We start from the raw sequence: 27,681 nt of genomic DNA, 5'->3' as shown, positions 1-27,681 counted from the left end.
GGGAAGTCTAGTTTGAGTTTTTTGAGAGTTCTCCATACTTCCTTATAAAGAAGCTCTAAATCTGCATTTGCATTTTCTCTGTTCTTTTGACTAAACTAAAAATTGGGAATTTAAATTATTTGGGAGGATGCTAGGTGAATCAGTAGACATTGTATCAGGCTGGTGAAAGAGTCAGTTCTAGCATATTTTAAAATGAGTGTGTGTGTACATATACATATACATATGTTATAAACAGATACAGGCAATAATATATGTGCTCAGATAAATATACTTGTTTAGAAAATCTCAGAACAAAACATTAAAAAACTAGGAAGGAGTATGTTCAATAGTAGTTATACAAATTTGGTGGGCTATTTTATTTTATTTAGTTTTTTTTTTGGTTCTGTGAAGAGGTAAAAACTAAATTTTTAATGGCATAATTCATCTTGAGCTGTGCTATGGGCATTTAAGAGTCTGCCAAGTTTTGAGGACTGTCATGATTCTTACTGTTTCACTCCAGTTCAATAATCGTTAGTAGTATTACTTGCTTAGTCCATCCATGCTTATGTTAATCAAATATATAGGTGGGACTTCTAAAACAATTGCTTTGGTTCTGTTGGTTTAACTGAGGCTCATGAATATTTAAATCTTTGCTGGGGAAAAGAAATAAAAGTTAATGAACATGCATGCTATGAGAGAGGGATTTTCTTTTAATGTAACTGGTGATTATTGCATTGCTTTTTCATTTTCTTGACTAGATGGCCTTTTGAAATGGCATCATTGTCAGCTCAGCACCTGTAGCACAGGGGTTATGGCATTGGCTACATGTACTGAGGCTGGCAGGTTCAAACCCGGTCAGGGCCAGCTGAACAACAACAACTGCAACAACAACCAAAAAAATAGCTGAGTGTTCTGGTGGGCGCCTGTAGTCCCAGCTACTTTGGAGACTGAGGCAAGAGAATTGCTTAAGCCCAAGAGTTTGAGGTGGCTGTGAGCTGTGACACCACCTCACTCTACCAAGTGTAACATAGTTAGACTCTGTCTCAAAAAAAAAAAGAAAGAAAGAAAGAAAAAGAAATGGCATCGTTATCTCCTTCATCATAATTGAGTGATAGATAGCTTTTAAAAAAGATTGAGTTTGTTTAAGAAGTGTCATAACTGATCAGCCCTGTGTGAAACATAAATAGTTTGAATTTGCTTGTTAAAAGACAGAAACTTTAATTTGGTTCTAATAAATACGGTAGTGATTATAGGACTCCAGCATGTTGAAGAAATGGCATAGTATTTATATTCTGGAAACAGAGATATCATTTAAGATAGTATGAAGCAAATACATTCTTATATCAATTGCCAAATAATTTAAATTTCTATATTCACCAGGCCCTAAAATAGATTGTGGCTACCAGAATTCCAATTTTAATTAGAGAGTTAAATAAGTAAAATTTTCTAAGTATTATATTTCTTATAGTCATATTTTGCAGTTTAAGAAAAAGGGAAATATATGTTTATTAATTCCATGTAATAGAAGCAATCTCATTTTATGGGTACAGCATTATCAAAGCCAGACAAAGACACCACAAGAAAAGAAACCTACATGCAATTTCCCTAATAAATATAGGTATAAAAATCCTCAACAAAATACTAGCAAACTGAATTCGACAGCACATTAAAAAGATCATCCACTCTTGGGATGTAAGGATGGTTCAATATAAGTCATTGAATTGCTATGCACCACAGAAAGAGTAAAAGGTAAAAACCACCTCATTATTTTGATAGATGAAAAAAAAGAATTTCAACCTCCATTCATGAGGTTTAGCAAGGCATTTTCCCAACAAAGTAGTACTGCCTCTAAGATAAGATGATAAAATCTCTCACCAACAAAATAAAAAATATTTTATTATTTTTTCTTGAAACTGATGTTTATAACTTACGCAAAATTTGAACTGGATATGGCTGGGTTATATATGTAAGAAAACTGGAAGTTGATAAGAAGTTACCAGTTGTTGGGTGGGGCAGCAACTTTGACACATGCAAAGTGAATCATGCAAGCTCAGGCAGAGCCTAATCTTCAAAATACATAGCAGTGGACATTAGACACTATTTCTGGAAGAAGACTGCATATTAGACCATCCTCCCTATCCAAAAAGTCTACTAGGAATGTGCTCATTCCATTACTTAGGTTGCAGTAAAGGTGAGGCTAAGTGCTTTGTAAGAGTACAAATAGAGGCAGAAAGAAGGCAAGGCTCCAGAGGGCTCAGCAAGGGCAAGAAGGCAAAAGCCTAACCAAAGACCCCAATAGAACCCGTGAAAACTTAAAAAGTCCTCATGAAAGAAGAGCATCTTACAAGGTTATATGCGAAATTTAGTAAACGTGGAATGTAAATGTCTTAGCACAATAATTAAGAAAATGCCAGGAAGGCTATGTTAACCATTCTGATAAAAATGTGTCAAACAGTCTATGAAACTAGTGTATGATGCCCCATGATCATATCAATGTACACAGTTATGATTTAATAAAAAAAAAAAAGGAAAAGAATGTAAGTTATAGAGAGAAGTGTAGGGACTCAGACAAGATATAAAATTTGACCTCAGTGTGTGTTCTTGATACACACAAAGATGGTGAAATAAGAGTGAGGGGGTCCAAGATTAGTATCTATACCTACGTGTGTTATGAGTTTGGTATTTTTGTATTACATAAGCACCCTTATCATTATATATCATTATGAAACATCATTTCAAAAAACTACTAAAGCTTTCTGCCATATGAACTATTTTGTCTGATATTAGAACAATTATATTGGCTTTCTTTTGATCACTTTCTACAAGTGCTATCTGTATTCTTACTTTTGCTTTGAACCTATTGTGTATCCTTATAATGAAAGTGTGTGTCTAATGTAAGCAACATTTTGAACTTTTTTTTAAACTGGTATTACAATTTTATTCACCTACTTGAAGTTTTTAATCTTTTTATTTTCAATGTAATTACTAATATAGTTGGCATACTATATATTGTCTGACTATTTATTTTCTTTTTTTTTCTTTTTTTATTAAATCATAGCTGTGTACTTTAGTATGATCATACACTTGTTCATAGACCGTTTGACACATTTTCATCACACTAGTTAACATAGCCTTCCTGGCATTTTCTTAGTTATTTTGCTAAGACTATTTTCTATTGGGGTCTGTTTTATGATCCTTTACCTCCTTTTGTTTTCTTTTTTAAATTTAGCAGCTTTTTATTATTTTTTATGGTTCTTTTGTTAACTTGTTATTTTTTCTACTTTCCTGTCTTCTTCTGGATTAAATAAGTGTTTTAATTTTTTTATTCTTCCTTTCATTAAATTTTAGTTTTACATTCTATTGCTACTTAGTGGTTATCCTAGAGATTCTATCATTTGTCCTGGACTTATTAAGTCACCCAGTCCATGGTATTTTTTTTGTAGCACTCTGAACTGTGTAAGATGACCCTAAGACTGGAAACTAAGAAAGATGTATTTCCTTACAACTTCTATTGAATATTTTACTGGAGCTTGTGCAAGAAGGCAAGGAAAACTCATACAGATAACAAAAGAAGTAAAACTCTCTTTACTGGCAGATGACATAAACCTGTGTGTGGTTTACTTTTCTAAGTCCCTGCCCTCTTTTCCTTGGAACTATCACTCCTTGGGGTCAAGCTTTATGGGTAGATGTGACCATTTTTTCAGAACTTAATAAAGTTGTTAATATTTTCTATAAGACAAAAGCCTAGAAGCTATTCTTGAGAATGACTTGGGACCATCAGGTCTCTTTTACTCTCACAAACATTAATCATTTCTTTAAATTTTCTTCCCTTCTACTGATTAAGCATAATTTAGTTATTTTACTTATATCACTGTTTTATAATGAATCATTTATTTGTCTGTCTTTCACTAGATGTTGAATTTCCAGAGATCCAGCATACACCTTTACCTTTTAAAATATACTCAGTTTTTATATTGTGCCTTTTATATAATATGTATACAAGAGAAGTTTGATGAATGAATAAATAAATGAATCATATATGATCTAAAATAACTGAATCTAAGGTGGAAATATGTTCAGTGAAGGTGAACAAGATATGTTTACAAGATATGTTAAAGGTCTGTGAGTCTCCTGATGAATTTAACCAGTCTCCTGATTTTCATAGTCTCAACAGGTCCAACTCTTTATATCCCAGGTAAGATGGAGCTGAGAACATCCTTGTTCCTCTACTCTCTCACTGTGATGTTCCTCTTGCAAGTTACTTCGCCAAATTCAAGTAGGAATTGTTCTACGTTAATATACGTTTTTCTGGTAAGCCGGCTGCTGACCTGTTAGAGAAAGAGTAGCTCTTCTCTTTGTCAATTCCCATTCCCAGCTATATGCCTTTCCTGCTCCAATCTTTTCACAGCAAAAATAGTCCCTCCTAAATAACTAGTGAGTACCAGCCCTGGGGAAGGGATTGTGGAAAGTAGGCAGGTAAAGAAAGATGAGTCATTCTAGCTGGAGAGCAGACAAAGTAAACTGACATAAGATAACACATGAAAGGAATTTGCCTTTAGGAATAGCCAGAGTTTGGAATAGTGAGCAATTAATAATATTGAGTACATCTGGCTGAAATAGATAGGGGTTAGCCTGAGAATTAGCCATCTATTGTGTGCCCTAGTTTATTCAACTGAATTCCTATTACTAGATAATTACTTAGTTTCAGTTTTTAGGATGAGAGGCAATGCTGTGATGAATGATGTATACATGCATCTTCTCATATATAACAATTTATTTTCTTAGGAAAAATTCCTGGAGACCTGACAACTCTGGAATGCCCTAACTACTGAGGGTAGGTATAGAGATCCAGGATAGGCCAGGAGATTTGGATGGAGCAATGATAGACCTGCCATGCTACATAAAGGTAGAAGTAGGTTAGGTGGATATATATACAAAATTTTATTTATCACATTAGTGAAAACTCAGCTGAATATTTCCCACTTTTCTGTTATTCTTATTCTCCCTTCAGTTTACATTGGATTTATAAGACACTTGGCAAGCACAGATCTGCCAAGCACAGATCTCTCGGTTTAGATAACAAACTAATCCATCATTACTCACTAACAAAAACATCACCATGAAATAACATATAATTTATTATTTTCCTATAGCTGAGACTACCAACTTCAGATTAGCATCTGTAGGGTTGTGTCAGTGTTTGTATGGTAAATCAAACATAATAGGCCAGTACAGTCATGAATTATGTTTTTGTTGTGTGTGCTTCAAGATCTGTTCCAAGATGCTGACTGTTTAAGCTAGAGCAAGAGAAATTTGTATTTCACCAGGTGTTAAACAAAGCAATTGTGAGCTAAGTGGAACTGTTCGATTTATTCTGACATTTTACTTTTCAGCACCTTATATTGGTTGGGATCTTGAATAGCTAACTCTTCATTCTCTTAATCTTATTTGTGTTGATGGTTTTCTCAGGGTCATAGAGTAACCAAAAGAAGGGCAAAAACCACTTCATAATAAGTTGAAAGCTTATATCATCCTTGTGAAACTGAGAAACCTAATTAAAAGCTTAAGGCAATAATTCAAAAACAGATCATTTCAAATCAGGTTTATATATTGGACAAAGTCTTCTTTCAATGGGCAAACAAAAATAGAGATAGCTCTTGTCAGATAGCACTACAAATGGAGTGATAGACTTTATAGTAGAGCTTTCCAACTGATGTGTAGTAAATGGATTTTAGGTGAGTTCCAGGATTCTTATCCTTTAGCTTTCATAGTGTCCAGGCCTGGCAAAAGGGCTGGGCTCCCTGGGACAGTATCTTTTTGACAGAATTTGATATGAATAGCCAAAGCAGACTGGGGACTAATGGTGGCTCTGAATCCCACATCCACAGTATAGGTCCACAAGTGGTCTGTTACCTACATAGTAGACCACTGCCAAAGATGGACAAAGAACCCTTGGAATTTTTTATTACCTTAAGAGGGAGACATGTAGCCTAAGAATTGGCCATTGGATGGATGGAATGAGCAGACCAGACAGTGATCCTAGGAGGCATGGATTAATATGGTGATCACAAATATCAATCTTAAGAAATTTCAGATATTTCCTAACATTTTTCCTGAAATTCTATGACAATAAGACTTAACAGTATACAATAAACACGATTAATGAAGTAAATGTCTCTCAAAGTTAAAAAATAAATTACTAAAGTGAATATAATAAAGCAAAGATACTTTTCTTCAAGTGGCAAGATGAACTCTAAGATGATCCCACCACTTGGTATCCACCCCCTTATGTAATCCCCTTGCCTGGCATGTGGGCTGACCTGTCAACTTACTTCTAACCACTTGGCTATCTCACTGTTGACGGGTTCTCTTTTTATTTATTTATTTATTTATTTATTTATTTTTATTAAGTCATAGCTGTGTACATTGATTTAATCATGGGGCATCATTCACTAGCTTCACAGACCATTTACCAAGTTTCACATACGCCCTTGTAAGATGCATCGCTGGTGTAATCCCACCAATCCCCTTCCCTCTACTCACCTCCCCCCTCCCTCCCCCCTATTCTTAGGTTGTAACTGGGTTATAGCTATCATGAGAAAACCCTAAATTAGTTTCATTGTAGGGCTGAGTACATTGGGTACTTTTTCTTCCATTCTTGAGATACTTTACTAAGAAGAATATGTTCCAGCTCCATCCATGTAAACATGAAAGAGGTAAAATCTCCATATTTCTTTAAGGCTGCATAATATTCCATGGTGTACATATACCACAATTTATTAATCCATTCATGGATCGATGGGCACTTGGGCTTCTTCCATGACTTAGCAATTACGAATTGGGCTGCAATAAACATTCTGGTACAAATACCTTTGTTATGATGTGATTTTTGGTCTTCTGGGTATACGCCCAGTAGATGGATTACAGGATTGAATGGCAGATCTATTTTTAGATCTCTAAGTGTTCTCCATATCTCTTTCCAAAAGGAATGTATTAATTTGCATTCCCACCAGCAGTGCAAAAGTGTTCCCTTTTCTCCACATCCGCACCAACATCTCTGGTCTTGGGATTTTGTGATATAGGCTAGTCTCACTGGAGTTAGATGATATCTCAAAGTAGTTTTGATTTGCATTTCTCTGATGATTAAAGATCATGAGCATTTTTTCAAATGTCTGAAGGCCACACACCTGTCTTCGTCAGAGAAGTTTCTCTTCAAATCCCTTGCCCAGCCTGCAATGGGATCCCTTGTTCTATTCTTGCTAATGCGTTTGAGTTCTCTGTGGATTCTGGTTCTTAAACCTTTGTCAGAGACATAACCCGCAAATATCTTCTCCCATTCTGAGGGCTGTTTGCTTGCTTTACTTACTGTGTTCTTGGCGGTGCAGAAGCTTTTTAGTTTGATCAAGTCCCAGTAGTGTATTTTTGAAGCTGCTTCAATTGCCTGGGGGGTCCTCCTCATAAAATACTCGCCCAGACCGATTTCTTCAAGGATTTTCCCTGCACTCTCCTCTAGTATTTTTATAGTTTCATGTCTTAAGTTTAAATCTTTGATCCAATGAGACTCTATCTTAGTTAATGGTGAAAGGTGAGGGTCCAGTTTCAGTCTTCTCCAGGTTGCCAGCCAGTTCACTCAGCACCATTTGTTAAATAGGGAATCTTTTCCCCACTGAATGTTTTTAATTGGCTTGTGTTGACAGGTTCTCAATTTGGTGATTAGTTATGAAGGCTTCTGACTTACATCTTACTAATGCACTCTCTCCCTTGCTGGGTTTGCCGATGCTAGTTGACATGTTGAGAAAGCTTACAACAAGGACCAGAAGATGGCCTCCAGCTAATAGTTAGCTAAAAACTGCGGTCCCCAGCCCAATAGTCCAAAAGGAGTTGAATCCTGTCAACAATTATGTAGGTGATTTTGGAAGTGGATTTTCCCTTAAAAGCCTCATATGACAGTCCTGGCTGACACATTGATTATAGCCTTGTATGAGACCCTGAACCAGAGGATCCACATAAGAAATACCTGGATTCCTAACTTACAAAAGAGGTAAAATAATAGGTGTATATTATTTTAAGCTGCATCAAAAGTTAATACACACAGTATGTACAATGCTTGAAAATCAATAAGAAAAATGCACACCTGAATAGAAAAATAAAATTTTACAGCAAAAGATATAAATCAACAATTCATAGACTACAAATCCAAACTTTAAAATGTTTATTTTCCATGAGCCTTAATTTGTTTATAACATGAATCAGGGTTGAGGATAAAAAATTCTTTTAGGGAAAGAGCTGCACTGGGATCATGATCGGCACCTTTCCACCTCCGGAAGAGCTGACCGCGACCCTGGTAAGAGCTGCACTGCAACCCTCCCGGACCTCTGGAAGAGCTGCCCTGTGACCCACAATCGGCACCCTCCTGGACCCCGGTAAGAGCTGCACTAGGACCCTCCCAGACCTCTGGAAGAGATGCGCTGGGATCCACGATCAGCACCCTCCCCTCCATAAGAGCTGTGTCTGCCCAACCCCGGTAAGAGCTGCGCTGGGACCCGCTACCCCACCCACTGGGCCTCTCCACACGCTGACTAGGAACTACTGGACGCATCCTCTCTCCTGTACCCTCCCTGTCTCCACACCACTGCTTCTCTGCCCAGGGACTCTGGTAGCCATGTGCCCTCCGGAGCCCTCCCTGCCTCTGCGTGGAGCCCTTCCCCTGGCCAGAGAATACTGGAGCCTTGGGCCCTCTGTGCCAAAGTCACTGGGTGCCAGGCACTCCCAGAACTGTGTGCACCACCCCCCACCATGTTGCTGGATCCAGGGGTGTCACACCCTGGAACTGCTCCCACAACCAGAACACCCTGGCTGGGGCAGCCCCAGAAGAGCTATACAGGGTCACTCCCTACAAAGATCCAGCAACAATAGAGTGATCCCCCCAGCATCTAATCTCAGAGAGACACCACCCCAACTCTGAGGATGGCCAGAGGCAATGTCGAAAAACAATCATAAAAGGAAATCAAAGGAAAAACTCTGGCAATATGAATAATCAGAGTAGAACAACTGCCCCAAGGAGCAATGGGGCAGACACAGCACAAAATCCCATGCACAAACAAATAGCTGAGATGTCAGAAATCGAATTCAGAATCTGGATAGCAAATAAGATCAAATTAGAATTCCAAGCAGTAACCCAAAAGATGTCTCAAGAATTCAACAAATTCAAAAACCAAATGACCAAAGATTTTGACACATTGAGAAAAGAAGTTGCCACCCTCAAAGATCTGAGAAACACAGTAGAATCCATCAGTAACAGAATGGAGCAAGCAGAAGAAAGGATTTCTGACATTGAAGACAAAGCTTTCTAACACTCCCAAACTCTCAGAGAGGAAGAGAAATGGAGGGCAAAAACAGATCACTCTCTCAGAGAGACCTGGGATAATTCTAAGAAAATCAATATTCGTCTTATAGGGATCCCCGAAAGCGATGAAGTGGCTTCACAAGGCACAGGGTCTCTTCTCCATGAGATTATGAAGGAGAACTTTCCAGACATCCCAAAAGATAGTGAAATTCAGATAGCAGACAGTTGCAGAACTCCAGCATGACTTAACCCAAATAAGACATCCCCCAGACACATCATAATCAATTTCACTAAAGTTAATATGAAGGAGAAAATTCGGAAAGCAGCCAGATGAAAGAAAACCATTACCTACAAGGGGAAGAATATTAGAATAACTGCAGATCTCTCTGCTAAAAACTTTCAAGCTAGAAGAGGATGGTCATCAAATTTTAATCTCCTGAAACAAAATAACTTTCAACCCAGGATCCTGTACCCAGCTAAACTGAGTTTCATTTATGATGGAGAAATTAAATACTTTCATGAAATTCACATGTTGGAGACATTTGCCACAACTAAACCATCTCTCCAGGATCTTCTCAGACCTATCCTCCATAAAGACCAGCATAATCCTCCACCACAAAAGTAAACCCACCCAGAAACTTTTGATCAAATCCCAACTTCCACAGTCACAAAAGGATTAAAAATATCCACCAGATGCTCGAAAGGCTTATTAATATTCTCAGTTAATGTGAATGGTTTAAATTGTCCTCTAAAGAGGCACAAGTTGGCTGACCAGATACAAAAACTCAAGCCAAATATCTGCCACATACAAGAATCTCATCTTACATTAAAAGACAAATATAGATTCAAGATGAAGGGATGGTCATGTATACTCCAGGCAAATGGAAAGCAGAAAAAAGCAGGCATTGCAATCCTATTCGCAGATGCAATCAGCTTTAAACCAACCAAAATAAGGAAGAATAAGGATAGACGTTTCATATTTGTTAAAGATAATACTCAATATGATGAGATTTCAATTATTAATGTTTATGCACCCAACCAGAACGCATCTCAATTTATAAGAGAAACTCTAACAGATATGAGCAACTTGATTTCCTCCAATTCTATAGTAGTTGTAGATTTTAACACCCCTTTAGCAGTGCTGGATAGATCCTCCAAAATGAAGCTAAGCAAAGAAATCTTAGATTTAAACTTAACCATTCAGCATCTGGATTTAACAGACATCTACAGAACATTTCATCCCAACCAAACTGAATACACATTCTTCTCATCAGCCCACTGAACATACTCCAAAATCGACCACATCCTGGGCCACACATCTAACCTCAGCAAATTAAAAAAAAAAAAAGAACAACTATTCCTTGCATCTTCTCAGACCATCATGGAATAAAAGTTGAACTCAATAACAACAGGAATCTGCATACCCATACAAAAACATGGAAGCTAAATAACCTTATGCTGAAAGATAGATGGGTTATAGATGAGATTAAGAAAGAAATCACCAAATTTTTGGAACAAAACAACAATGAAGATAAGAATTATCAGAACTTCTGGGATACTGCAAAGGCAGTGCTAAGAGGGAAACTTACAGCACTGCAAGCCTTCCTCAAGAAAACAGAAAAAGAGGAAGTTAATAACTTAATGGGACATCTCAAGCAACTGGAGGAGGAAGAACACTCCAACCCCAAACCCAGCAGAAGAAAAGAAATAATGAAAATCAGAGCAGAATTAAATAATATTGAAAACAAAACAATTATACAACAGATCAATAAATCCAAAAGTTAGTTTTTTTTAAAGGTCAATAAAATAGATAAACCTTTGGCCAACCTAACCAGGAAAAAAAGAGTAAAATCTCTAATTTCATTAATCAGAAATGTTAAAGATGAAATAACAACAGATTCCTCAGGAAAAAAGAGCAAAATCTCTAATTTCAGGGAAAAAAGAGTAAAATCTCTGATTTCATTGATCAGAAATGGTAAAGATGAAATAACAATAGACACCTCAGAAATTAAAAAAAATCCTTAACAAATACTACAAGAAACTTCACTCTCAGAAATTTGAAAGAAATTGACCAATACTTGGAAGTACACCACCAACCAAGACTTAGACAGAACAAAGTGGAAATGTTGAGCAGGCCTATATCAAGTTCTGAAATAGCATCAACTATACAAAATCTCCCTAAAAAGAAAAGCCCAGGACCAGATGGCTTTACATCAGAATTCTACCAAACCTTTAAGGAAGAACTAGTACCTATATTACTAAACCAGTTCCAAAATATAGAAAAAGAAGGAATACTACCCAACACATTCTACGAAGCAAACACCACCTTGATCTCTAAACCAGGGAAAGATCCAACAAGAAAAGAAAATTATAGACCAATATCACTAATGAATATTGATGCAAAAATACTCAATAATATTCTAACAAACAGAATCCAACAACACATCAAAAAAATTATACACCATGACGAAGTGGGATTTATTCCAGGCTCTCAAGGCTGGTTCAATATCCATAAATCTATAAATGTAATTCAGCACATAAACAAACTTAGAAATAAATACCATATGATTCTTTCAATTGATGTAAAAAAAAAGCTTTTGATAATATCCAGCATCTCTTCATGATCAGAACACTTAAGAAAATTGGTATAGAAGGAACATTTCTTAAACTGTTAGAGGCCTTCTACAGCAAACCCACAGCCAATATTGTATTGAATGGAGTTAAATTGAAATCGTTTCCACTTAGACCAGGAACCAGACAAGGTTGCCCATTGTCTCCATTGATCTTTAACATTGTAATGGAGGTTTAGCCATTGAAATTAGGGAAGAAAAGGTGATCAAGGGTATACACATAGGGTCAGAAGAGATCAAACTTTCGCTCTTCGCAAATGACATGATCATATATCTGGAAAACACTAGGGATTCTACTACAAAGCTTTTAGAAGTGATCAAGGAATACAGCAATGTCTCAGGCTACAAAATCAACACCCATAAATCTATAGTCTTTATATATACCAACTTTATATATAGCCAAGCCAAAAAAGCAGTCGAGGATTCTATTCCTTTCACGGTAGTACCAAAGAAGATGAAATATTTAGGAGTTTATCTAAAAAAGGACACAAAAGATCTCTATAAAGAGAACTATGAAACTTTTAAGAAAAGAAATAGCTGAAGATGTTAACAAATGGAAAAACATACCATACTCATGGCTGGGAAGAATCAACATCGTTAAAATGTCTGTACTACCCAAAGCAATATATAATTTCAATGCAATTCCTATAAAAGCTCCATTGTAATATTTTAAAGATCTTGAAAAATAATACTTCACTTTATATGGAATCAGAAAAACCTCAAATAGCCAAGACATTACTCAGAAATAAAAACAAAGCAGGAGAAATCACGCTAGCAGACCTGAGACCGTACTACAAATCAATAGTGATCAAAACAGCATGGTAGTGGCAGAAAAACAGAGAAGTAGATGTCTGGAACAGAATAGAGAACCAAGAGATGAATCCAGCTACTTACCATTATTTGATCTTTGACAAGCCAATTAAAAACATTCAGTGGGGAAAAGATTCCATATTTAACAAATGGTGCTAGCTGGCGATCTGTAAAAGACTGAAACTGGACTGACACCTTTCACCATTAACTTAGACTCTCACTGGATAAAAGATTTAAACTTAAGACATGAAACTATAAAAATGCTTGAAGAAAGTGCAGGGAAAACTCTTGAAGGAATTGGCCTGGGTGAATGTTTTATGAGGAGGACTCCCCGGGCAACTGAAGCAGTATCAAAAATACATTACTTGACCTGATCAGACTAAAAAGCTTCTGCACAGCCAAGAACATAGTATGTAGAGCAAGCAGACAGCCTTCAGAATGGGAGAAAATATTTTCAGGTTATAAAGGTTTAATAACCAGAATCCACAGAGAATTCAAACTTATTAGCAAGAAAAGAACAAGTGATCCCATTGCAGGCTGGGCAAGGGACTTGAAGAGAAAATTCTCTAAAGAAGACAGACGCACGATCTACAGACACATAAAAAATAGCTCATCATCCTTAATCATCAGAGAAATGCAAATCAAAACTACTTTGAGATACCACCTAAACCCACTAAGAATAACCCACATAACAAATTCCAAAAACCAGATATGTTGGCGTGGATGTAGAGAAAAGGGCACACTTCTACACTGCTGGTGGGAATGCACACTAATACGTCCCTTTTGGAAAGATGTTTGGAGAATACTTAGAGATGTAAAAATAGACCTGCCATTAGATCCTATAATTACTTTACTAGGTATATACCCAGAAGACAAAAAATCACAATATAACAAAGACATCTGTACCAGAATGTTTATTGCAGCCCAATTCATAATTGCTAAGTCATGGAAGAAGTCCAAGTGCCCTTCAACCCATGAATGGACTAGCAAATTGTGGTACATGTATACCATGGAATATTATGCAGCCCTAAAGAAAAATGGAGACTTTACCTCTTTCATGCTTACATGGATAGAGCTAGAACATATTCTTCTTAGCAAAGTATCTCATGAATGGAAGAAAAATTATCCAATGTATTCAGCCCTACTATGAAGTTAATTTATAGCTTTCATATGAAGGCTATAACCCAACTATAGCACAAGAATATGGGGAAAGGGACAAGGGAGGGGAAGGGAGGGGGGACATCAGGGTGGAGGGAGGGTAATGGGTGGGGCCACACCTACGGTGCATCTTAGAATGGGTACAGGCGAAACCTACTAAACGCAGAATACAAATGTCTACATACAATAACTAAGAAAATGCCATGAACGCTATGTTGAACAGTTTGATGAGAATATTTCAGATTGTATATGAAACCAGCACATTGTACCCCTTGATTGCACTAATGTACACAGCTATGATTTAACAATAAAAAAAGGAAAAGATAAAACAAATGTATAATAGAGCCATTAAAAGATCTGTCACATAGTAAAAAAATTATTTTAGGGCATGTTAATTACAGTATTTATAATGGTAACGTTTTAGAAACAACCTAAGACTCTCCTGTATTACATAACACAAGTATGAAAGAGAATCCCATTTCTTGCTGAATGTTCCTCTGGCTCCTCTGGCACTGCTTTCCCTGAGAAGATACAGGGCAGGTTTGATGTCCCTCAGGCTGGCCTCTACCCTGGCCACTGAATGTTCTTCCTGATAAACCACTTTTAGCCAGCCTTTATGCTGACAGCTTTCTCTTGTGCCAGAGGTACTGAATAGGTGACATCACAAATGTATTCTCTATGGTTATCTGTATGAATTAGCTTTAATAGTACCATTTTGGCTGCAGAAACAAGGCCCTTTGGCTAGTTTCAATGGCGTGTTTTGGTTTTTAATTCTGGCTTGTCTGACTCTGAAAGCTGTGATATATCCCCTCATCCCCTATTTCCTGAGGGAGACAATGGAGAAGAGATGTCCCTCCTGGTGGGGGGCAGAAATCCACTCTGCTTTCTCGCTCCAGTGGGAGCTCTGAGGAAAGTGCGTATGTGGCTGGACTGGGCACAGGGACCTCCCCTGGGTCAGCCCCTTCCCTGACAACTGGCCCTCATCACCCCATCAACCTGGTCACCTCTGTCTTACCACAGTGCCATGTACCCATGAGTTCTCAGGACTTGGTGATGTTATTTTTTCTGATATGGCTGTATTTAGCTCAGTTCAAATTCCATCAAGTCCCCTGAATTCATCCCAGCTACCTGGGCAGACTCTGCCCAGGCCCTGCATCAGGCTGGGCCGTCCTACTGCAGGAACAACTCCAGGGTTGCTATTCCCCAAGACTGTGATGCCTGGAGTGACTGGGTTATGGAAGCACCAGCTCTGCTCTCTATGAACATGGAGGGGGAAGCAAAATATGATCCACACAGGTCAGGAGGAGTGCTGACTGACCTTGTGGTGCTCATCCACCCCAGCCACCAAGGCCAAGGCCTCAGGAGCACTCCAATGTCAGATCACACCATGGGAAGTAGGGCATCCACGGGGACAGGATGGACATTCAATTCCAAGAGGAGAGGACTGTCAGGTGGAGGGGAGGACTGAAAAGAATGGGGACAAAGACACAGGGATGGAGGAAAGAGGAAGGCAGATGATGAGAGCTATATGCTTCAGCCATGAACATCATATTCCTATCTAGCCCCACCCAGCTCTACCTGTGCAGCTGGCCTGGACAAAACCCCCAGAGGAGCCGGCTCTTTACCAGCATGGAGTGACTCTGGATTGGCCTCTGGCAGTGGAGGGAAAGCTGCAGTTCAGTCCTGGCTCCACCTGCAGGCACCATGTCTAGAAAGTCCCTAAAATTTCCTGCCAGTCCCCTGGGCCTTGGGCTGTCAGGGCCAGCATTGTCCTTGGTAACATATGTGGTCCTGGAGAAAAGAAAACTTGCTCTGGGTTCAGAAGGCTCCAGGCCCCCAGGTCAGGTGTAGAGGCAGGCCACAGCTCAGAGCTGGCTGCCTTTGTTGCTGCTGTCACATACCTGGGCAAACAGGTTTCTCAAGACAGGAGGAGAGTTCAGGGGAACTTAGAGCAGGTGGGGAAAGTGACTTCAGGGAAAACATAGGGTTCAATCCTGAGGCAGCAGCCATCTGAGCTGGGTACATCTCCATGGCCCAGGAGGTAGAACTTACCCTTGCGGCGGTAAGATGACTGAGTTCTGGAGCTCCAGTGTACTCTGTGCTGACCCTGATTAATACCTCTGTATTTTGTACTGGAAATTTGCTAAGAGGGTAGTTCGTAAGTGTTCTCAACACACATACAAAATGATGACAGGTGAAGTGATAGATGTCTTGATTAACTAGCTGTGATAACCCTTTCACACATACAGATATCAATTCACCATGCTGTATGCCTTAAGTGTGCAAAATTTATATTTGTCAATTATACCTCAATGAAGCTGAAAAAAATAAAAATAAAGCACAGGCACAAAAAAAAAAAAAAAAACAGGAGGAGGGATGGCTGACACTTGAAACAAGCACTGTTTGGATCCTTGGCCTTGGTACTGGGTTTCACTTATGGGCAAATGTGACCAGCTTGTAGACATGCACACACACATGTGCCATGCTGTTGCCAGCTTGTCGAGGAAAACACTAGGGACTATTAATGAGGCACTTGGCTAGCCAGGTGATGGGGACATAGCACTTCACATTTCACACTCCGTGTTTTCTCTTCTAGAAAATGAGATAATAACTACCTCACAGGTTGCTGGAGGATAAAATAAAACAGTGGCTGTGAAACATTTATAGGCCACACAGTGCCCTGATCCTGGCAGGCATTGCTATTTCCTGAGCCCACAGAGGGATTTTAGTATTGATGGTGCTTGGCCCGTGACTTGGCCTGAATGGTAGCATCAGGGTTAGGAAGTGAGTCCTGGTTCTGCTCCTCAGCAGTTGTATGAGCCTGGGAGACTTTCTCCACCAATGAAGACTAATGAGGCAACAGCATGTACCTCTTATAGGTTTGGGAAATTAAATGAGATAACATATGTGTAACTGGATGTTGACATGGGACTCTTTCTGTCTTGGTTTTGACTAGGGTACAAAGGTGGAAAACAATATAACAGATGCCTATTCCACTACCCCCCATTCTAGAAAGAAGACAGAACTCCAGGGGGGTCCCCACTGTGACACCCTGGAGATGTACCCAGATCAGATGGTTGTTGCCTCAGGATTGAACCCTGCATTCTCCCTAAAGTTACCTTCCACCTGCTCCTGCAGGACGTGCCCATTCCTGCACGAGGTGGAAGATTTAGAACTGAGCTAGAGTCTGAGACTCTTGTCAGTCCTCCTTTCTTCCTTTCCTTTTCCTTAGTTTCCCCCACTTCACCTCTTTTATATTTTGGTAGTTCCCCCAGTAAATCTCTCTCATGCCTGTGAGAGATCCTGTCTCTCTGTGTACCTTCTCAGGGGAACCATTTTGCCACCATCACTGGTCATCTGCCCGCAGCCTAGTTCACACTTGAGAGTCGGGAAGTGGCAGGTGTGGTGGAACCAGCTGCTGGGGTGATGTGGCCGCCCCTCCAGGCCTCCACTCAATCTAGAGAGAAGAGCTCCAGAAGTCCTGCAGCAGAGCTTTAGATGTGTCTGTCTCAAGAGCCTGGAGATTTACAGGAAGAACATGGTTCAGTCTAGGATGGGGTTTTTTTGAAAAGAGAGTGGCCCCCAGCAGAGTGACAGACTCTGGAAGTGCCAATCTGGCTCCCAAAAAGACTGCAGAGGGGCTGTTGCCCTGAGCATACAGGGTCGAGGGTGTTTGAGACCCTCCTCTTCTCCCTGCTCCTACCTGCCCAGGAACCCAGCAGCCTCTGACATAAATGGCTTCCTCCCTCCCCTCCTCTGGCTGCTCACTTGCTGCCTTCCCTCAGGCTCAGGCAGCTGAACTCCTTCTCCTGTGTGCTCATAGACCCTGTGTCACTCTGCACATTCTCAACTGTTCCCAGCTGTCCCCCTGGCTAGGCAGGGATCTGCTACGACAGGTCCCTGTGACCTGACCCATAAGAGCTGGTGGCTTCCTGAGGTCTCAGCCAAAGGGTGGATGGTAGGGCAGCAGATGACTGGCATCAGATGTGTTCTCTGCAGATGTCATTTTTATGAGGAACCAGAGCCTTCAAGGAGGAAACAGCTGAGCTCAAGTGGCAGAGATAGGAGTGGTGCAGAACAGGGTTGGCTGAGGAGCCAGAGGAACAAGAATTCAGTTTGCTGCCAGTGCATTTGTGATCTTGGACGACCCTCCATGTCATCATGGGCCTCCTTACCTGCAAAGTGAGATATCTGAGTTGTTTTCCACTCCAGTGTTTGGGCTCTAAGCATCATGTGGGAGGTAAGATGTAGCTGTTGGAAGAGAGAAGGCTCAAACCCCCAGGGCTTAACGTTGGCGCCCTGGATCTGTGCCTGGTCCTGCACTTATCAGGATCTGAGTCTGGGGAACTCACCCTCCCTCCTCAGCCTCAGCATATGAAATGAGCATAGCAAGGTTTACCTCACAGAACCATCTTGGGGTATAAAGGAACTGTGTCAAGCACAGGCGCCTTGGCCTGTGCAGGAGTGCTTAAGGAGCTGGTGCGACTCTTACTGGTGTCCACCATGGATAAAACAGCTTCCCAGGGCTCCGCACTGCTATTCATCCTGGAGCAGTCAAGTCACTCTGTCCTAGAAAATTACAGAGCCCCAAGAAGACCTGAGTGGGGCTGGAGTGGCCACGTGCCTGAGTCTTTATTATCCCACCTTGTCAGATACAGAGACTGCAGCTATTCCACAATGTTTCTGGAGAGCTCTCCAAAGACCATCTTGCCCTCAAACTGGAAATAAAATGAACAGGCCCTGAATTCCCTGCCTTGCCTCACAGGAATTAGGTGAAGGAGATTCTGAGTAGCCTGGGATTAGAAACCAAAGGCAGAGCCTGGAATCTGGAGCTCACAGCCCCGTCCACTATTCCCATCCCTCCTCATTATTATGTCCTTTCAGATTCTGTGTCATATGGCACACCACGGTTGTTGTGCTCCCCTGTTGTAACAACTCTTGACTATGCTATTATTGCTTGTCTGTTCCCCTTGCTGGTTGAGGACCTGTGCAAGGCAGGGGCTTTCTCAGATTAATTTCTTTTTTCTTTTTCTTTTTATATTAGCAGCTTTATTGAAGTATATTTATATATCATATAATTCATCTATTTTAAGTGTACCATTTAATGATTTTTCAAATAGGGGTGTTTATAGAGTTGTACAGCCATTCCCCAAAATCTACTTTTTGAACATTTCTGTCAGCCTAGAAAGAAAACATGTGCCCCTTAGAGTCACTCTTCATTCTCTTCCCCAGCCCATACACAACCACTTATCTACTTTCTATCTCCCTGAAGTGCTCATTCTGGACGTGTCATATCAATGGAGTCATGTATGTGTTCTTTTGTGCCTGGATTCTTTAATGAAGGATTATGATTTTGAGGTTCATCAAAGGGTTGTGGCATATGTCAGAACTTCCTTTATATTGCTGAGTGGTATATCCATTGTATAGATATACCACACTTAGCTTATCCATTTACCAGCTGATCGGCATTTGTGGACAGTGTTGCTCTGAACATTTATACACAAGTCCTTGTGTGGATATATGCTTTCATTTTCCATGGGTAGATACCTAGAATTGAAATTTCTGGGTTTATGTTCATTATATATTTAACATTTTGAAAAACTTCCATGCTACTTCCAAGAAAACTGGCTGCACCAGTTTTATACCCCTGCCAGCAACATATGAGTGTTTTGTCTTTTCCATATCCTCTTCAACACTTGTTATCATCTGTCTTACTGGTTATAGCCATTCTTATGAGCACTTGGAGACTCAGAAAGGGGAAAGTCAGCAGGGGGTGAGAGCTGAAAGTTTACCTGTGGTTGCAATGGACATTATTTGGGTGACGAGCACACTAAAAGCCCAGACCTCAACACTATACAATATATTCACGTAACAAAACTCCATGTGTATCCCCTAAATCTATTGAAATAAAAAGAAATGACAATAAGATATCACTTTGCAGCCACTAGCATGAATTTTCAGATTCATTTGTGTCCCTCTCTCATGGTACAGGGCCTGGCACACAGTGATGTTCATTATTTCATCAAATGAATGAATGAATATGACATTAATTTCCTCCTGTCCACCAAAATCTCCTCATAAAGTGTAAACATCTAATGTAAATTGTCATTAGCTGAGCCACATATATCAGCTGGTATTAAGTCTGGCTGTAATGCAAACCCAAGTTAAAAGTAGCTTAAGCAAAGAAACTTTTGTTGTTGTTGTTGTTTACTATAAACGTCTGGAGATGGACAGAACAGAACTATTAGAGTGGTTTACAATGTTTAAGGAATCTCAGCTCCTTTTATCCTGCTGCTCTACCATCTTCCATATCATTGTCCAATACACCTGCTCAAACTCCAGCCATTGTCCCTATATTCTAGTGTACACTTCTAGAAATTTCAGATAACATTTCCATTAATATTCTGTTACTCAGAACTCAGTCATGTGGTCCTATCTATCTTTAAGGAAGGATGGGAAATGTTGCCATTATTTTGGGTGGTCACATGCTCTGTTAAGAATATGAAATATTTTCACACACAAATAAATAAGAATGAATGTTAGGGGATTCTAGGAGCTGTTATCCATGTTGCAGTCTAAACAGCACACCATTCTCTTATTACCACCTCTAGTCCTGTGTAGTAGGTAGTTAGAGACAAGGGGCTTTATCCCCTCTTTGCAGTTGAGGAAGTTAGTAAGTTTCCCAAAGAGTAGGTAAGTCTCCCAGAATCTCAGAGTGAATTTATGGTAGAACTGAGAAGAAGCCCCAGGACTCCGTGCTACAGAGTTGGTACTCCTTCCTCTTCATCATCCTGTGTGAGGACTTCTTGGAAATGGAGGAGGTTGGCCTCCTTCCTCAAAATTTTCTTAACAAGCATTCAGTGGATACTCACTCTGTGTGTGCACAGAGAATTCATGACTAATATCTCTCAAGGACCTTGTGATCTGACTGGGGAGGTGATTGATTCTTAAGCAGCCCCTTACACGTGGCTTTCTGAGCCCAGAAGACAGGCAACTTATCCTTCAAAGTATGTAAGATACAACTTTAGGTTCCCTGCAACTCTAGTATTCCATCTGGGACAGGAAGTAGGGCTGGATAATTGGGGTTGAGTTCAAGACTTTAAAGGAAGAACATTACAGTTTATATTAGACCACAGTACTATAGGCATTGAAATCAGAGAGCTTTGGTTCATTTCTTATGAAAGATGAGTTATGATCCTCATTTTTCATGTGACAAAAGTGAGGCTCAGTTCCAGTCACTTCTCCAAGGTCAGATGGCAAGCAAGTGGCAAGTTAAGATTTGAGCACAGATCTCAAACTTCCAGGCCCATCTCTTCCCTCCCACATTTTGTTTGGTGGTTCTCCACCCCATTCCTACTGCTCCAACTCCTGGCTGTTGCCTACTGCCTGTTGAGCTAGACAAGGTCCATCACCCAGACTTCTTTCTGCAACTAGAAGGCTGATAGCCCTTGAGGAGCTGACAGAACCATGACCCCTCAAAATGGAAAGAGAAAATTTACTAAGGATGAGATTTGCAACTTGCTGTGTTAGGTTCCATTACATGAAGCCAGGACTCTGAACTCTGGTTAGACTATGACGTGCAACTGTCCTTTCCTTTCTACAGGAATTAGCTATGGAAGTTTTTTTCACCATGATAGGGCACCTGACTCTCCTGTATTCTGAGGTAGCAAATGTGATGTGAAAAATTGCCTTTGTAGCACACAGTGAAAGGTGGACTATTTCTCAGGGGCCTCATATGACGTTTGAATCTACAAGATGTCTTAATCTTTTGTATACTTCTCAATTACAGACTTACCTCATTCAATGGAATGAGTTTAGGAATAAGAGCTTTCTGGGGACAAAATAGTATGTTTACCAGGTGTCCCAAGCGGGCACTCAGAGGAAGAGATCGAAAGTTTGGTTCTGTGGAATAGCCTCATGACAGTGGGAGTAGAGCTGTTCTGAAGGGTGTGGCTCCTTTCCTACCCCTGATGGGGACAGCCACAGATCCCTCCCCCGGTGGTCAGGCAGCTCACAAAGAGCAAGTGCTCTCAGCTGCTCTTGGGCATGTCCCGTGGGGAAAACCCCTGGCAGCACAGACTTCCAGTGATGGGTTGAACAGGTCTGCCTAATTCCTGGATTCAGTATTAAGCAACTCAGTTGCCCATAGATAGATATTAGGTGCACTCTTCAATATCAGGCTTTTGGTCTTTAATAAAGGTAGTATTTGGGTCCTTGCTTTACTATTTGCTTTTATTTTCTCAATTAATTCAGAATTTAGGCTAAAAGAAAAAGGGGAATTATTTTTCCTCCTTTGAGCTCCAACAAAATATGAAAATTTACAAATAAATTATGGGGTGCAAATACATTAGAAGCCTACTAATCTATTAAAATCACATTTTTTAAGACTAACAATATAAAAATGTTCATAATGTATTATGGGTTGCAAAAAAGGAAAATACAATTATCATGTTTTTCAATCATTCTAAGATAGTACTTGTCAGCACTACCTGGGAACTTGTTAGCAATGCAAATTCTTGGACTCCAACTAAATCTACTGAATCAGAAACTATGACGTGTTGCCCAGTGATTTGTATTTTAACAAACCTAATTGTTACGTAATGTTACAGAATCATTTATTTTTAGCGGAAAGACAGTACTATATGTATATATGCTAAAATCTTAATAGTAATTTTTTTTGGGAAATCTGGCTACAGTTGTATATGTGTTTCTGTGTGTGTGTTTAAGAGTCAGTATAATCTAATACTAAAATAAATTATTCATTTCTCAGATGTTTATGTGGATTCCTTGGCTTACATCCCATCGATAAATCTGGGTCAACAATAATTCTTGATGTCATTCTGTAAATTAACATATTTCTCAAACCCAAGCAAGATTATAGATAATCGTGATTGATGAAAGTAAGATTGTAGATAATTGAGATTGATGAAAGTAGGTAATTTTTCTCCTTAAGAATTTTTTATTTTGAAGTAATGGTATATTCTTAGGAAACTGCAAAGGTAGAACTGAAAGGAGTTGACTTTAGTATCCCACCACCTTGCTAAAACTGCTTGTCACTTCCAGGAGAGCTTTTGTTTGTTTGCTCTGAAATTACTTGGGATTTTCTACATAAAGAATCATATCATTTATACACAAAGGCAGTTTTATTTCTTCCTCCCCAATCTGTACACCTTTTACCTCCTTTTCTTATTTTATGACACTAGCTAGAACTTTTAGTAAAATGTCAAACAGGAGTGAGAAGGGCATACTGTCCTTGTTCCTGATCTTAGGAGAAAGCATCCAGTTTCTCACCAGTATCATGTTAACTGTAATTATTTTTTCTTTATTAATGTTTTTTCCTTTGGCCTATTTTTTCACACCTTTTACTTCTATACAAATATTAGAAGCTCTATAGTGCATTGTTGCCTGTAGTTTTTCTTTCTACTGTCAATGGTTTTTTTTTTTTTAAAGAGACAGAGTCTCACCCTCAATAGAGTGCTCTGGCGTCACAGCTCACAGCAACCTCCAACTCCTGGGCTTAGGCTATTTTCTTGCCTCAGTCTCCTGAGTACCTGGGACTACGGGCACCCGCCACAATGCCCAGCTATTTTTTGTTGCATTTTGGCCAGGGCCGGGTTCAAACCCACTACCCTTGGTATATGGGGCCAGTGCCCTACCTCAGTGGGTAGGGCACTGCCCTACTGTCAAGGGTTTTAAAAATAAATTAACATACAAAAAATAAAATCTTCCACTTACCAAATATTTACTATTTCCATTATTTTTCATTCCTTTTTATTGGTCTATGTTTTCAACTAATTTGATTTTCCTTTTTTATGAGGAAGTTTCTGTAACATTTCTGGTAGTGAAGATCTGTTGGTAACAAATTCTTTTACCCCTTGTATGTCTGAAAAAGGTTTTATCTCACTTTTATTTTTGAAATTAATTATTTTTATTGAGATATAATTTAATATAACATAAAATTCACCCTTCTAAAGTACACATTTTATTGGTTTTTGGCATAATCAAAAAAATGCACAACCATTACTATTATAGTTCCAGAACATTAAAATAATCCCCAAAAGAAACTTGGTATTCATTAGTAGTTATTCCCTTTCTCCCCTATTCCTACCCCTGACAATCATTAATCTATTTTATCTCTATGTATTTGCCTATTATAGACATTGTGGAATATGATTAATGGAATCATATAAGATGTGCACTTCATTCAGTAAATCATTCTTTCTCTGGCTGAATAATATTCAATTGCATGGATATATGTGTACCACATTTTATTTATTATCACCTTTATTTTTGATGGCTGTTTTCTCTGGATATAGATTTCTGGTTGACAGCTTCTTTCTTTCAGCATTTTAAAGATCATATTCTTTGACTTGTTTCCAGTGAGGAGTTTGCATTCATTCTGATATTTTTCATCTGGATGTAATGTATTTTCTCAAAGATTGATTTTATTTTGTGGTCCCAGCAAATAACCATTACGAGAATATTTTTCAAGTTTTGATCTTTAGAAAATAATCTGTCCTAATTGTTTTAGTCCTATTGGAACAAGACTTAGTGTTCTGCTTGTATGCTGGCCTCAATTTAGATATTTTATGAATGAGAAACAGTATCTGAGCTACTACCTTTGCCTTTATCTTGACCTTGGAACAGAACAGTGGGTGCATTGATAGGGACTAGAGAGAAAGTGTTATCTTTCCATGACTGCTGGGAAATTTAGTTTGGCAGGCACTTAGTCAGGAGGTGTGGAAAGAGGTCCTCAGGAGGGTCCCAGGGAGTATTTACCTGGCTAATCAGATGGGCTTTAGAATCAGATTAACAGTGTCATATTTTGCCTCTAAAATTTATTAGCTATAGGGTCGTTGTTGGGGGTTCAGGTTCCTGGTTCCTTGAACCCAGTTGGCTTACTTTGATTACTCGGCCAAGCTAGAAAGGCATGGTGGGAATCAAAAGCAAAAGTAACCTGTACAAGTTTCAGTATAACAAAAAGAATTTTATTTAAGAATAAAGAGAAAGTTTAGAGCATTTCCAAAGAGAGTTGGAAGTGGGTCCCTCTCATGAATGAGAAGTGAGAGAGAGCTGCAAAGGCAGTGCTGAGGTGTAAATACCTATTTCTCTCAGTTTGAAATTGGTTGCAACTCTTTCAATGGCCTCACTGAGCCTCCCTGCACTATTGCTCTTTTTATTTGTCATTAATTATTTCTTTCCTTTTGGTCATTGGCTACCTGGGTTACTTCATACACATATTCTTTTCCTTTTTTGTTGTTGTTGTTGTTGAGAATTGCTAAGTGGTGAATGATCCTATGGGCCCTCCAGCCTTTATTGTTGAACAGGCCAGGTTTTTCTCCCATCCCCCTTGAAGCCCTTTTTTTTGTCTGTCCATTCTCAGTCTTGTGCTGGTTGTTTAACATTTTAGGCCTTATTTCTTACCCGTGAAATATAAATATTAGCAGCAGTACATAACTTTCGAATTAAATTAGATAATAGATTTAGATCATTTAGATTAGGGTTTTGGATATATGTTTTACAAACAAAAGTTAGTTGCTAACTTTTTTTTTAACTGACTTTTAAAGAATATGTTGCTTTCATTGAGGGATGGTACCTTTTTTTTTTTAAGAATAAAACCTAGGATTCATTCCAACATAATATACACATTAAGTTGTCTTCCTTTCCAGAGAGAAACCTGTGGAGGTACACTGCTGAGGTCAGGAGGGACATAGGCTTTTAAAACCCTTTACTTCCTTCAAGGGAAGGTTGGAGGGGATAATGTCAAACAAGTAAGATGTCCTTGGACATCATGTTATGACATCATGTCCTTGGATATCATCAAACCAGTATGCCCTTGGACATCATATTAGGCAGTCAAATCTTTATCAGAACAGGATGCAGGAATGGGCTAATTGGAGCAAATATCATTATAAAAACTATTCTGGTTGCCTGGTGAAGAATGTATTAGAAGAAGGAAGGTTACAGAAAGGTTAACTGTAAAGAGGCTTTTTTCTTTTATCAGCATTGCAGGAGAAATATGCTGGTGGCCTAGACTATAGCAGTGGCAGAGGACTGGAAAAATTGGAGATGTCTGATGTAGGTAAAAGTTATAACTGACGATTTCTACTCATTCTTAGATGTGGCATAAGGATGGGATGTGGCATAGGGTTAGGAAGGGTTAAAGAGAGGATTTCTGTTTTCTAGTTTGGGAAGCAAAGTGAATGGAAGGGTCAATTGCTAAGATAAAGACAAATTCCTGAGATACCCTGAAGGACATTGAGACTTATTATTTCTACCATCCTTTTCGAAACTCAGAATGAGACAGCATCTAAGAATCACCTAGACTCTTGATCCACAAAGATTCATCATCTCTGCGTGGTCCTTTCCCCAGAATCAAAGTTAAAGCTGGCAAAATGGTACCTACTCTAAAGAGACTTACCCTGCTGGGATGGGTTACCCTGTAGGCAGGTTAGAGCTATAGCTGTTCCAAGAATCAATGTGTATGAATAAATGTATTCCTGGTATTGATACCAGGGCATTTGCACTCTACTCATGGTTCTGCCGAGTACTGTTTCCATGACATAATTTAAAACATAGTTTCAAAATTAGAAGTTGGAACATTGATTGATTCCTTTAAAATTATATTTCATACCAGTCACTGTGTTTTTTTACATTTTATTTTTATTTCAGCTTAATGTGAGGGTACAAATAATTAGGTACAATGCTTGCATTTGTTAGGTAGAGTCTTCCTTGTCACTGTGTCCACACCCAAAATATTTGTCATAAACCCTTATCTTGTGCTGATTAAGTGGGAGCACACCAATTCCACTCCCTTCTCCCTTCTTCCTCTCCCTTGTTCTCCTTCTCCTCAATTTGAATTGAATGGTGTTTTTCTCTTATGTGAGCAGGTAATAGATCATCTAGACTCGTATAAGTATTGAGTAAATTGGATGTTTACTTTTCCACTCATGTGATAATTTAGTTAGAAGACTGTTCTTCAATTCAAAACAGGTTAATACAAAAGATGTAAAGTCTCCATCTTTTATGGCTGCATAGTATTCCACAGTGTGTACATGTGTGTTTGTGTATGTTTGTGTGTATGTATCATAGTTTATTTATTCATTCCTGGGTTGATAGGCATTTAGGTTGTTTCCACATCTTGGTGATTGTAAACTGAGCTGTGATAAACAATCTAGTGAGAATGTCCTTATGATAGAGTGATTTTTTTTTATGTTTTTTTTTTTTTTCTGGGTAGATGCCTAGTAATGGGATTGCAGAATCAAATGGGAGGTCTAATTTGAGTTCTTTGAGAATCCTCCATACTACTTCCCAAGAAGGCTGCATTAGTTTTCAGTCCCACCAACAGTGTAAAAGTGTCACTGTCTTTCCACACCTGCTCCAGCATCTGCAAATCTGGGACTTTTTGATGTGGGCTGTTCTCATGGGGTTAGGTGATATCTCAGGGTGGTTTTGATTTGCATTTCTCCATTGATTAGGGATGGTGAGCATTTTTCCATGTGTTTGTTAGCCATTTGTCTGTCTTCCTCAGAGAAGTTCTGTTCATATATCTTGCCCAGTGATATGTTGATTGTTAGCTCTTTTCTACAGAAAACCTTGAGTTTTCTGTAGATTCCAGTCACCAACCCTTTGTCAGATTCATAACATGCAAATATTTTTTCCCATTCCAAAGGTTGTTTATTTGCTTTGATTGTTGTGGCCTTGGCTGTGGCAGAAGTTTTTCAGTTGATTTAAGTCCCATTTGTTTATTTTTGTTCT

The sequence above is a fragment of the Nycticebus coucang genome, chromosome 22 (assembly GCF_027406575.1).
Source record: "Nycticebus coucang isolate mNycCou1 chromosome 22, mNycCou1.pri, whole genome shotgun sequence".
NCBI classification, from domain to species: Eukaryota; Metazoa; Chordata; class Mammalia; order Primates; family Lorisidae; genus Nycticebus; species Nycticebus coucang.
The sequence above is the reverse complement of the archived record's forward strand: the minus strand, read 5'-3'. Positions refer to the sequence as shown.